General features: G+C 43.8%; 1 protein-coding gene across 1 annotated transcript in view; it reads right to left on the bottom strand.

Moving 5' to 3' along the window:
* The window catches only part of LOC118210325 (mastermind-like protein 2), a 64449-nt gene that overhangs the window by 50144 nt on the left and 2119 nt on the right, over window positions 1-12186 (bottom strand). The gene's annotated exons all lie outside the window — the stretch shown is intronic.

Here is a 12186-nt window from a genome sequence, read left to right on the forward strand (position 1 = left end):
CAAACCCCCCACCCCCCACACTCCCCCATTCCCGATATCAGGAGCCTGCTTTCTCATTTCCTGCCTGGAACAGTAACCCCGGGGTATATGAATCTTTTTGAAGTTCTTCTGAATAAATCTGTTTCACTCAGGATCCCATTGTCAAACGCCGCACAAAGACATGTTGTGCCCGCGGTCTCCAGGGGGAAACCAAGGCGAGCTTCCCTTGCGCGGACAGCTTCATTCCCGAGAGCCTTTTCAGCTGAAATCCTTACGTACGTTTTGTCTTTGAGGCATTGCGTTCTCCCACGTTCCGTCCCGAAACGGTTATTGCACAAGAAAGCACGCGCGGCGGCAGCACACGGCTCTCGGGTGTTTGCGGTGACCGGGTTCATTCAGTTTGCACGCGAGGCGGGAACTTTAATGATCTGATTTCTCGTGACGTGTTCACAGCGCCCTATTTTAGCATGTGTCTGCCCGTCATGGTAACGACAAAGAAAGTGTCAGATTTACAGATTAGAAACCAAATCTGACTGTAAGGCACTTATAAGTCCTTACTTTTGAAAAATGCATGCATGCACGTTATTCTCTCTCTGCTCTCTGAGTGCAGCGCAAGCCTTGCTTAGAGCCACAACTCAAAGTTTAAAATGCAGCTCTTAGGATTAACTCGGGGGCCAGGCAAGAGATTCGCTGAACTTGCTACTTCCAATGAACAGGTTTGCATTATGCATGCCATTTCTACAACATCTTGTATGTGTGTGTGTGTGCGAGAGTGTGAGTATGTGTATGTTTGCCTGTGGCTGTATTTTGTGTGTGTGTGTGTGTGTGTGTGTGTATGTGTGTACGTGTGTGAATGTGTGTGTGTGTGTGTGTGTGCGTATGTGTGTGTGTATGTGTGTGTGTGTGTGTGAATGTGTGTGTGTGTGTGTGTGCGTACATGCATGTGAAAACATTTCAGGCCCCAGCCCACCTCTCCAATGAACATATCCACCTGAAAATTTCCCACACGGGTCTAATTTCAGGTGAGGCCGACAGCACAGCACTTGTAGAAAGTTGGTTGACTCACACTCTGTCTGTCTCCCTCTCTTGCTCTCTTTCTCACTCACTCTCAGATCATCAACACAGTTTTTTTTAAGTTTGTGTCTGGCTTGATACTGTGTGTTATTTTAAAAAAATCTTTCATTCTACTGTACTGAATTGACAATGATGTTCTAATAACGGGGTATCAAAGTCTCAATCATCAATCTCTCACTCTCTCTCTCTCTTTCTCTGTCTCTCTCTCTCTCTTTCTCCAATTTACACTGGGCAGGAAAAACCTGACAGACCTCAAAGCTCTCTGTGCTGAAATCAGATCAAGCATGAATGGAATCCCTTCCCCCCACCCCCTACAATACACCCTCGTTCTCTCTGAATTTTCAACAGCATATGAAGATTAAAGAGGTCTGGTCTCATTAACACTGTCTTTCAAGCAACGCAACAATTTTGTTTTAACTTCGCCCAGGAACAAATAAAAGCATCGCACTTCAGATCCTAAAATGTTTTGCTCTTAAATCTTACTGTCAATTAACCAATCACTGTGACCCACTGCCACTTTGCTTATCAGATTTCTACGACAAAGACTTAGCGAACCGTTAACACATACTGGACAAAATATGTTTGCAAACCCTCTTTGCTGCGTGGTTATCACTTAAATAGGAAACCGCTACCCTGACGGCAGTGACTGTGAAAATAACGGCATGTTCCTGCAGGGAACTGTTACAAATATTTTTGTGCTACTGTCGGTTTTTTAGCACCTAATAAAGATGTAAGAACACACCATGCACATGCACGGAATGAAGGGAAATTGTTGACAAGCGATCAGCACTGAATTTCATCCCAGCGTCAGCACAATCCTCTGGTGTAGGCCAGCGTTACGCACTTCCCCTGGGCTTATTTATGCACGCACGCTTGTACACACGCTCGTACGTACGCACGCACGCACGCACTCACGCACGCACGCACGCACGCACGCACGCACGCACGCACGCACACGGTCACTCTCTTTGATACAGTATGTTTGTTCCCTTGTAATCTTTATCTACTCGTTTTATCTTCTAACTCCTGGCAATATGTCAAACTTTTCATTTGTTTTTTATTAAAGCAGAACTGTGGTCACAATCTATAATTTCATGGGTAGTATCTGGTAACAACTGTTAAATGTCTTTGTTGTAAATAAAGGCTTTAGGCCTGTTAAGAAAATTTACTATGAAATAGCAAGACAAGTTCCCACAAGAGTCTTAACTTGCTTGGACCCGTATAAACTAAACTGGTGAGACTGTATAGCATTCCCTGAACTACAGGGCAAAATCAGAAGCTTCCTCAAGTGAATAACTTAAGTGTATAAAAATATAATTTAAGTAAACAAAAATGTTTCAAGTGTTTTTGTACTTAATTTAAAAAACACTTAAAATGTTACATTAAAAAAAGTTGTACTTAAAGTACAGCCAATATAACACAAAATGTGTACAGTTAGTACATAATTGGTATGTATACTAAAAGTATACTTAGTATATATTTTTTTTTAAGTATACATAAAGTAGAATATTTTTTGCGCTTGAGTCCCTCCACGGACAAAACCCTGGCGGCAGCACTTACAGTTTGGAGCTGAAATGCAGTGTCTTGCATACAGTACAGCGAGATAAAAAACCACCTCTGACAGGGAGACCGTGTGGCGCGGTCCGTCACGCGGCCGACTCTCAGCCTGTACGCGAATCCCACCCGCACGGCTGGGGGTTCGATTCCCCCCCCCACTACGGCACGTCCTGTACTGCGTTCCCACTCATCTCTATATGTAACCCTCTCAGCTCCCGGCCTCCATTTCGATAAGTGCACAAGGTGGGCAGAACATCTATTCTTTCGTAAATGCATTATTATTTATTATAAATAAGTAAATAAATAAAATACACTTTGGAATTGGGCGTTGCAGACCGCGGGCTTTGTGGCGCCACACAACTGTGCTCGCCCCTTTGCCTGAGAGCGTTTCTGCAGCTCGAGAAACGCAGAGGAGGAATCGCACGGCAAACGTAACCTGACAGCAGTTTGACGCACGTGTAATTAGCCTCAACAATTAGCCTTTCTCCACAATGTGTCCCTACCCCACCCCCCCAAACCCCCCCCCCCCCCACCTGCAGCTTTTCAGCGCTCAAATGAACAGCCAGACAGCGCTGAGTGAGTGAAAGGGGCAGAGACTAATTACGTTGTATGGCCCATTTTCCCCTTCTCTCCGTGGGTTTAAATACGCACGCTATCAAAACATTTTGTTCAGACAGTGCGTTTCTCAAGCACGCTTTTGATTTGAGACGCGTGACCGTAGACGCAGGGAGGTGAGGGATGGAAACACGCTGTACAAAAGGCCAATTTAAGCTGAAGTGCGTTGGAGTTGTTTGTCTACTTTAATATATCTATGGATATATTAGATACATATATATTTTTTAACAGATAGGCTTGGTAAAACTTTGAATTCTACCATCAAAAGTGCTGTGAAGCTTCAAGGAAAAATCCAGTTTTTTAAATTATTGCAAATAAACAATAAACACTCTTTCTTTTTTCATCTAACGATATGCACTATTTTTTTTCTAAGAACACCTTGCTGGCCACACCTGGAGTTACGATTGAAAAAGATATTAACATTATACAGCATTCTGGAATCTTTTTTTGTGCTCCAAGAAGTTTTTCTTTTTTTTGGCCCAACAAGATAACTTGGCCAGGCAGACTGGCATCTAGCCAATGAAAATTAAAATGAGATGCACCGGCCAGCAATATTAAGGTGGGCATGATTAGAGACATGAATCAACCATAAATTGAATTTGTCCCAGCCAACCCACTAATGCATTATCTTGCCAATTAAGTAAGTACATACACTGCAATTATGTTTATTGCAGTGTAACAGAGAGCAGGACCAGGCAACTCACTGCAGTGCAAGTTCTAGGTTGCTCAGTCCTCATGGGAATCTGTTCGAAATCCCTCAGCAATGCTGTGCAGCAGGGTCTAACGCACAGACACTCAAATTTGGCCCTCGAGGCCAGCAGTGCCACTGGTTTTCTTTTCTACCTGATAGTTAATTGATTGATTAAAGCCACCAATTGGCCAGAGATTCAACTCGCCTGGTGTCCCAGACATAAATCAGTCCTGATTGGAGGGGAAGAAAGAAGACCAGCTGTGCTGCTGGTCCCGAGGGCCAGAATTGAGCATCGCTGGTCTAATTAGGACACAACTGACCCGACCCACCCTTCAGTCTCAACTGCGGATCGCATGCCATCAACGTATGTGTGCTCAGCGTACCTTTGAGAGCTATTCAGCGAGGGCCCCAGCTACGCATTCAACACACTCAGGGTGACCCAGCCTACTTTCAGACCAAGATACAAGCTACACACGGTCATTAGCCTGTCATGTTGCCTCTCCGGTGGTTTAATTTTAGGATCGCGTCGCTTCCTGAGTGTCGATCGGTGCGTGCCATCTGCAAACCGCCACAGCAGCGCTCCAGGAAGTGACACAGAACTCATCGGTTCTTGGATGCGTGCCGCGAGTGACGTCACTCCGACGGGGTTTCTGGGATTTCCCTTGACCGAGCCGTCGTAAAAAGCAACTGACCAAGTTTCCGAAACGTTTTAACATGCCACAGAATAGATCCCCGCTGTAAGCATGCATATCGTACTGTTGATACTTAGATAGACAGATAGATAGTTTATTTGTCCTCAAGGGGGAAATTCCTCCTTACATACCTCCCTAAAAAAAAGCACAGCATACCATACTGACACAGGAAATTGCCATTAAAAGAAATATTATTTCCGCATTTATTAATTATTATTTTTATTATTATGCGCAACTTACGTGCAGCTACATTGTAAGGACATTCACACATAGTAAACCGGAACAAGGTTTTACAATTTCCGTAAGTATATAGCCAAACCAAAAACATCTGTAACTCTTCCCCGAACCCTTTAATTATGCAAGCTTTGCACCAATGTGTAATTACACAGCTCTCTGAGCGGCCATTGCAGCAGCCAACACGACATTAGCTTATTCAGCTACTGAGTCACGCAATAGGTACACTACTCAATACAAATTGTGACCACATTATTCACATTGATGTTGACTATTTTTCATTCTTCATGGGAACAAACTGACAACATAATGCATATGCAAATTCAACTGCAGTTTTGCACCTCCCCTGAGCAACTCATAAAACAGGTACGGCCCTGCAACTGCACTGGAGCAGTTCACTGGATTTAAGCAATCTGGACCGGCCTCACAGGCTATGAGAATACACAGGGCCGGCTCCAGGCATAGGAGGTCCCTACGGGAACCAAACAAAGGGGCGATAAAAAAATGTCTAAATTTACACGCAGCATCCGTGAGATTTGGTGGTCCAAAAGATTAAAGGCTAGAGCCGTGTCTGAGAATAGAGAATACTTTTTTTTTTTAAATACAGGATGACAACACGGCCAAAAAAAACATGGCCAAAAAAAAAGAAAAAAAACCTACAATCTTCACCTCACCTCACAAATCTGAAAGATGTTGGTACATGGAGGGCTTGGTGTTCCGCTGCCCTCTTGATGTTGCTCGGTGAGGGCAACCTGAGCACTAGGAGTCTGAGAAAGGAAACGAGCATCCCTGGATTTGAGAGTTCTGCAGGAGAGAACAGGGGCTTTGAAAGCACGACTGCTATTGGGGCTTAGCCACACACAAACACAAGCTCTCTAACACACACGCACACACACAGACACACACATACTCACACACATACACAAGAGCTCTCTTACACACACACACACACACACACACAAGAGCTCTCTTACACACACACACACACACACACAAGAGCTCTTACACACATACACACACAATCACACTCACACTAAACACACACACACACACACATTAAACGGTGAATGGGGCAAGACCCCTGCTGTCACTCTAAAGCACCTCACCCTTGCAAAAAAACAAAAACAAAAGGATGAGCTACATCTTGCAGAGAGATTTCAGCTCCCTTCAAAGATCCAACCCCCTGTAGCAGCTGAATAAAACATGAGGAGCTGAGTGTACTGGGGGGTACAGAGACACCGCTGTTGAAGAACACAACACAGACGAGGTAGACACATCTGTGATTTCACCGAAAACACACACGCTCACTTTTTATTTATTTATTTTTTATTTTTTTCCCCCGGAAGGTTCTTTGTTGCCGCCTGTTTCTTTGTTCCGGTGATTAGCTTCACGGGTTCGGGGAGTTTGCCATCTCCCTTAAGCTTGTTACACCGACACATTTTCGCTTTGTCTGTAGAAATGAAAGACTTGTAAAAAAAAACGCATGCAGTGGGAGAGAGGGGAAATTGCCGTCTCCGCGATGGATTCCTGACGTTTTAATGTCATTTGCAAGCCGTGCGGTGAGCAGGCCGGGTTTCAATTGTTCTAGTCAAGCCGTTAAACAAATACGCAGAAACATAATGGCACATTACACGAGCTGCACGCTGCTGTCTAAAGAAAAACTCGGCGAAAAAATGTTGAGCAGTCTAACACTGACATGCAATGCACTCGACTAGACGCCTGTCACAAAGCAATAAGCCCAAGACAGGACTGTAATGACGCGCTCATTTAAGAGCGCTGCCGACGAAAACACCCGAGAAAGAAGAGTGCAAAGGTTAAGTGGTGATCAGCCACACGACTTAGGAAGAATTTGCATTTGGTTTCTCAATGCAAAAGTAGCACGGGGAATCTGCATTTTTTTTGGCACTGAAACGATGAAGCAGCGCGGCTTAAACTGCTGGATGTTAGGAAGCCATCCAATCTGTATGAGCTTTCCAGCCACTGACGAAGGAACTTAGCCACAAGGAGTGCAAATGACTCATACGTTTCTTGAATAGTGTACACAACTGTTTTCTCGATATTGTGCTGATAGAATGATGCACTCACAGAAAAACACTTGTCACTGCAGTGATACCCTATGCGTACATAAAATTGTACCCCTAGCCAGCAATACATAATTCATGAGTGCCTTTTTTTTTGCTAGTGAAAGGTACTAATTAGCACACAAATAGAACATTCTTGTATTTTCTGAGTACATTTGGGAAATTTGCTCCTTAAAGAACAAAAATGCACCTCCACTCTATCTTTATTTCAGAGAGTGTAAATGTCATATTCATCACAAATGGGCTCTGCTGTATTTGTGGACCAACAGTGTGAGCATAATCAGGCAAGCAAACATAGAGCCTTCAAACGCTTTCTGACTCAGACAAACTACTGTCTCAGGAATGTTTACAATGGACATTTGAATGGAGGCAAAAACTCACAAGGAGCTTTCTGCAATGACTATTTAACAATTTAGTCATTTAGCAAACACTTTCATCCAAAGCGATGCACAAACAAAAAGCACAATGAACATAGTACGCAAACACCATTTGAGATAGAGATAGGCAAAGTCGCAATGAAAGAAGTGCCACCGTCAAGGGGCATGACCTGCACAATAAAGGGAGGTTGTTAGGCCACACCTCAGCAGTACTGTAACATGCTTTAAAGAGTACTCATTAATGTCCGTATCAGTGATTTTTGTCTGCAGCCAGAGACTCTGTGGCTGTGCTGGTTCTGTGAGTCACTGGTGATACTCTTTACCCCGCAAGCAGTGGCACAATTTGCGGGGTAACATTTCAGCTAACACCTCAGGGGAAAGCCTATCCCGCTCTACTTAGGCATGAATAACGTTCTAGTCACACACCTCCTTTTAAACAGTCACATGACAATTGCCTGTTTCAACAGAGTTATGAAGAAAAATAATTGAGATAAATCATAGGGTTTGTTAAAGGCTGCACATTTTTGGATCATAACAAAAGGATTATGAAATGGTCTGTATTTTCAGTCTAAAATGAAATGATACTTTCTTTCAGGCAATACAATTATGAGCTGCCTAATTCTATAGCTTTTGACATGTTTTTATATGGTAATACAAAAAAGGAAAATATTAAAACGTCATAAAATCATACCTCCTGAAATGTTCGAATGAGGTAATAAGGTTGTTCCCAATCTGTACGATAAACTGATAGGCAAATGCCAAACATTAAAGTAAGGGCAAACAGTGTGCTTAATACAAATACGTAGAACTGACCGAGTGAATTGATGTGGCCGAGCGTGCTGTAGACTCACCGTCTCCAGCGCGTTGCGAAAGGAGACAGCCGAGGTAATTAAAATAGCGCTCGGCTCAGTCATCGCCACCGGCGCATATCACAGCCGTATCTATGGATCAGTATTTTCAATCTGAAAATAAACACAAAAAAACACACCCCGCTCTCTCTGGCGGGGCCACGGGTAGCGAAGCCCGCGGGTTCCCACGTCTGTCACCGCTGCGAATTAGGAAATAGCGAGACCCTCCCAATGCGCCAAACATTCAATCACCAGGGGACTTTTAACAATTGCATTTTCAAGGTCTGTTTAGCCGAAGTAAACGTAGCCAGGAAAATGTGTTCAGTGGCTCTCCGCGTTCAGATGGAGCTCCCCGTGCTTCAAACGGCCTAATATAAGCATTTTTTTTAAACTGCCAAACCTCTGATAATTGAGTATGACAGCTAAGAATACAATGGACTGCCCCGGCAGTAGCATGCTCATTTCAACACGCGCCTGTTCTGCTGAATTCACACTTTCATCGTATTGCGTCTTAGGCAGCCCTTCCCAGAAAATAAAGACCCCAATCTCCTATGCCACGGCATTAAAACCGCAAAAAGAATGGTCTCAATTAAGTTGGTTCTAAGCATGTGAGTGTAATTGCAATCCATTAATCCAGAGGCTATGAATTAAATAATAATCAAATACCTATTAGCAAGGCTTCCTTTCTTACAGTAAGCATTTTTGAGTGCAACAATAACATCCCTGGTCATCTGTAGTACCCCTGTCACTTTAAAAACATAATTACAATGAGGAAGAATAATTCAGTTGAACAGGATGACGCAAACAGCTTCTTTTTCTTTCTTTTTTTGTGTGGCTCATTCTGCTCCTTAGCCAACAATGAAACATCAAAATCTCTCTCTCAGCCTATATAAAAGTGAACTTTAGCTATTATAAATTGACACAATTTGGATGCTTTTAGAAGCGCATGGTGCACTGAAGACTGTTCTGTTCGAGGTACTCTTGTGAGTTTATTTAATATTCAGGGGGGTGATGTCATTTCCCCAAATAATTGCCATTTCAGTGCTTGTATACTACTGCAGAAACATCCCCACATCTGCCAGGAAACACTGAGGGTGGATTGATTTTCACTCCATGGCACTCAGATACAAAATCTGCACTAGCCCTGAGCAGTGGTGCTGTATGGGGGGGGAGGCTGACTGACAAGGACCTTCAAAAAAGTCTGCTGCAGTTGTGCAGGGTTTCACTAGCCTGAGGTGGTGGGGTCCAATGTGAGATCTTTTCATGGGGCCCAAAATCCCTGGCCCTGGACCATCAGACACACACAGAAAGAGGGGTAGCTTCCTCTAAAAAGCTCTGCGCCACCCCCGTGAATCAAACTTTTGTGCCAACCCGTAGGAGGGCATTCTCCTCTGCGAGCCAGACCAGGGGTGACGCGACAATCCGTGGATCTAAAACCTGCCGGCAAACCTTTCTCCCATGTGACTCTCCATTTCATGCAGCGACAGTGACAACAGGAACAGTTCTATCAGTGTGGAAAGTGAAGGGCGGCATTAGGGGAAATCTTATACTGTTGCACGGTCCTCGTCTGGTCTTTGTAGTTCCCCACACAGGGTTTTTGCACAGTTAAATCTTCAGCGTTGGCTCAACTCCTTAAAATTACACTCACATTCCACACGTTTGGCAGATGAGCTTATCCAGGCCAACCTAGTCAGCTTACATTCTTTGCATACAATCCATTTATACTGTTAGATATTCACCGAAGCAATCCGGGTTGTGCATCTTGCTAAAGGGGACAACGGTAGTGCCTCACCTGGTATTCAAACCTGCAACCTTGGTGTTGCAAGCCCAGTTCCCTAACCACTATGCTACACGGCCATCCTCACATTACATAATTTACACTGAATCTAAAGCACACTGCACAGCCACTGGAGCCTAGCAGGAGATGCTCATACACACAACACATCACCACCGTTCTCTGAATCTGAGGCAAATTCTACTGTACAAACCCACCATGTACAGTAACCTGTTCCTCCCCATAGAACATACAACACAACACAACTGCCCGCATGCGGGAAAATCTGAAGGCAGGCTCAATCTGGCCTGGATGCACAATTTGTACTTCACTTTTAAGCATCGCATTTAAGGGAGTCCGATAATGATTTCTGGCTACTGAACATGTTTTAACGTGTAAAAAAAATAAATAAATAAATAAATATTGCCAACATTACTAAGTCAAAGTTCAGAGCAAACCATATTAGATTAGACTGTGATTAGACCGAATCTGGCCTTAAACCCCCTTCAAATAGGAATTAAAAGAAGGGGATTGTGGGGCTAAACACACACTGTAAAAAACAGACTTCTTTTAACACCCTCTCGCATTCCTTCCTGCTTTGGGACACTGCAGGTTTGCAGGGCTGTACTGGAGCGGTGAGGAATGGCCACACTTCACAAGTCTCCGTGTCTTCCAGTCTGAAACAACACTTCAGCAGACAGGACTGGTCACATGCGGCCCTTCCCAAACCCAGTCACTGGTATTTATGTGTCTGATTCCAGGGGCCCCTACGGCTGAAAAAAAGAGGAGAGGGCTCATTTACCGAGCCCTGTGCTGACCGCTCTATTTGCACAGGTCTTCTTTGGCCCACTCTCCTTCTTTTCTTTTCCTGAAAACTGCTTGGGAAGATGAACACACAGCCTGTTTTGCGGTGCTCAATCCCTTCTCAGCCAAAAAAGAAATCGGACGAATGAATAAATGAATAAGTAAACGAATGAACAAATGAAAGAATGAACGATTGAACGAATAAGGGCCAGATCTCACAGGATCCGTCCTCATTTGAGATTCCAAATGAAAATAGTGAGCCGCCACACAGCAAACTAGTAGCGTTAGTTCTCTGCAGAGCACAAAAGGCGGTCTGTCTGCAGTTCCGCTCTTAAGCGGACCCCTGAATGGCTTTCTCTGTGCGGTCCTCCATAATGATTCCTTCAGCTGGGAGTGAGCCGTCCGCTGCAGCCCAGCGGACCAGACGTGTGATCGTTTCTGAAATCGCTCGTAGCAACAGCCCCTTCATTGGCGAACTGATCTTATCTGTTCCGAACGGTTGTACTTCAGATGGTACCCTAGCGTATTACGTTACCTTATTAAAATTCTTGCCATTTCTAAACTGTCGCTAATAGCAGTAAATCCTCTCAGTAATGACGGGATGCTGGAGTGTCCCTCTTTCAGCAGGTTTTACTTTGTGGGGGAAAATGTCAACTGTCGAGAAATAGGTTTTAGGGCACTTTGTTGCTCTACGTCTGCAATAAACCAGACAATGCTGTATTAACCGGATCCAGCTTATTTTAAACTGCCTCTTTCTGAATCCCAGAAACAATTTTGAATGTGGGGTCTACAGTAGTACCTGTGGAACATGTGTTGACATGAGATACAGAAATATCCATAATTGTGAACATAAACCCAATGAACAGTCAGTTCGTTTGAATCCTAAAAAGCCAAGTTCCTTATCTGATTGAACTCCAATAGGGAAGCATTACAAAGCTACACACAGCATGATAAGAAGATTGCTATTACATTCGCTGTCAACAATTCTCCACAACTTTGGAATGCTTTCTTGTTGACACAACAAATAATCTGATTACTTAGACAACACCAGCAAAAAGCCCTCGTAATAACGAATTGAAGAAAATGCACAGCAGAATTCTCAGTGGTAAATCAGTTCTAACGATTTAAGTCCAACAGGGATCATTCGCATTACGAGTTACTCCATCAGTGTTTATTTTACTGTGAACATTTAACTGTATAGTAGCATGCCTGGGGGTCTTGTTACTCCCATGAACTTGGAATTGTGGGTAAAACAGAAGAAAAAAAAGACTGCACAAAATTATGTGACAACAGTTTTATGACTTCCTTCCACCACAGGCCATCCACAGAGGCTGCAGATGTTTCTTATCAATATGCAAATGTGAGATTAGAGAAACGGTTCATCAAATGGGCAGGCCTCTCTGCAGGGTCATCTGAGTGGCACGGCTAAGTCCACAGCAGTGTTTAATACAGGTTCTGTT

Source organism: Anguilla anguilla, chromosome 12 (genome assembly GCF_013347855.1).
Source record: "Anguilla anguilla isolate fAngAng1 chromosome 12, fAngAng1.pri, whole genome shotgun sequence".
Taxonomy (NCBI): domain Eukaryota; kingdom Metazoa; phylum Chordata; class Actinopteri; order Anguilliformes; family Anguillidae; genus Anguilla; species Anguilla anguilla.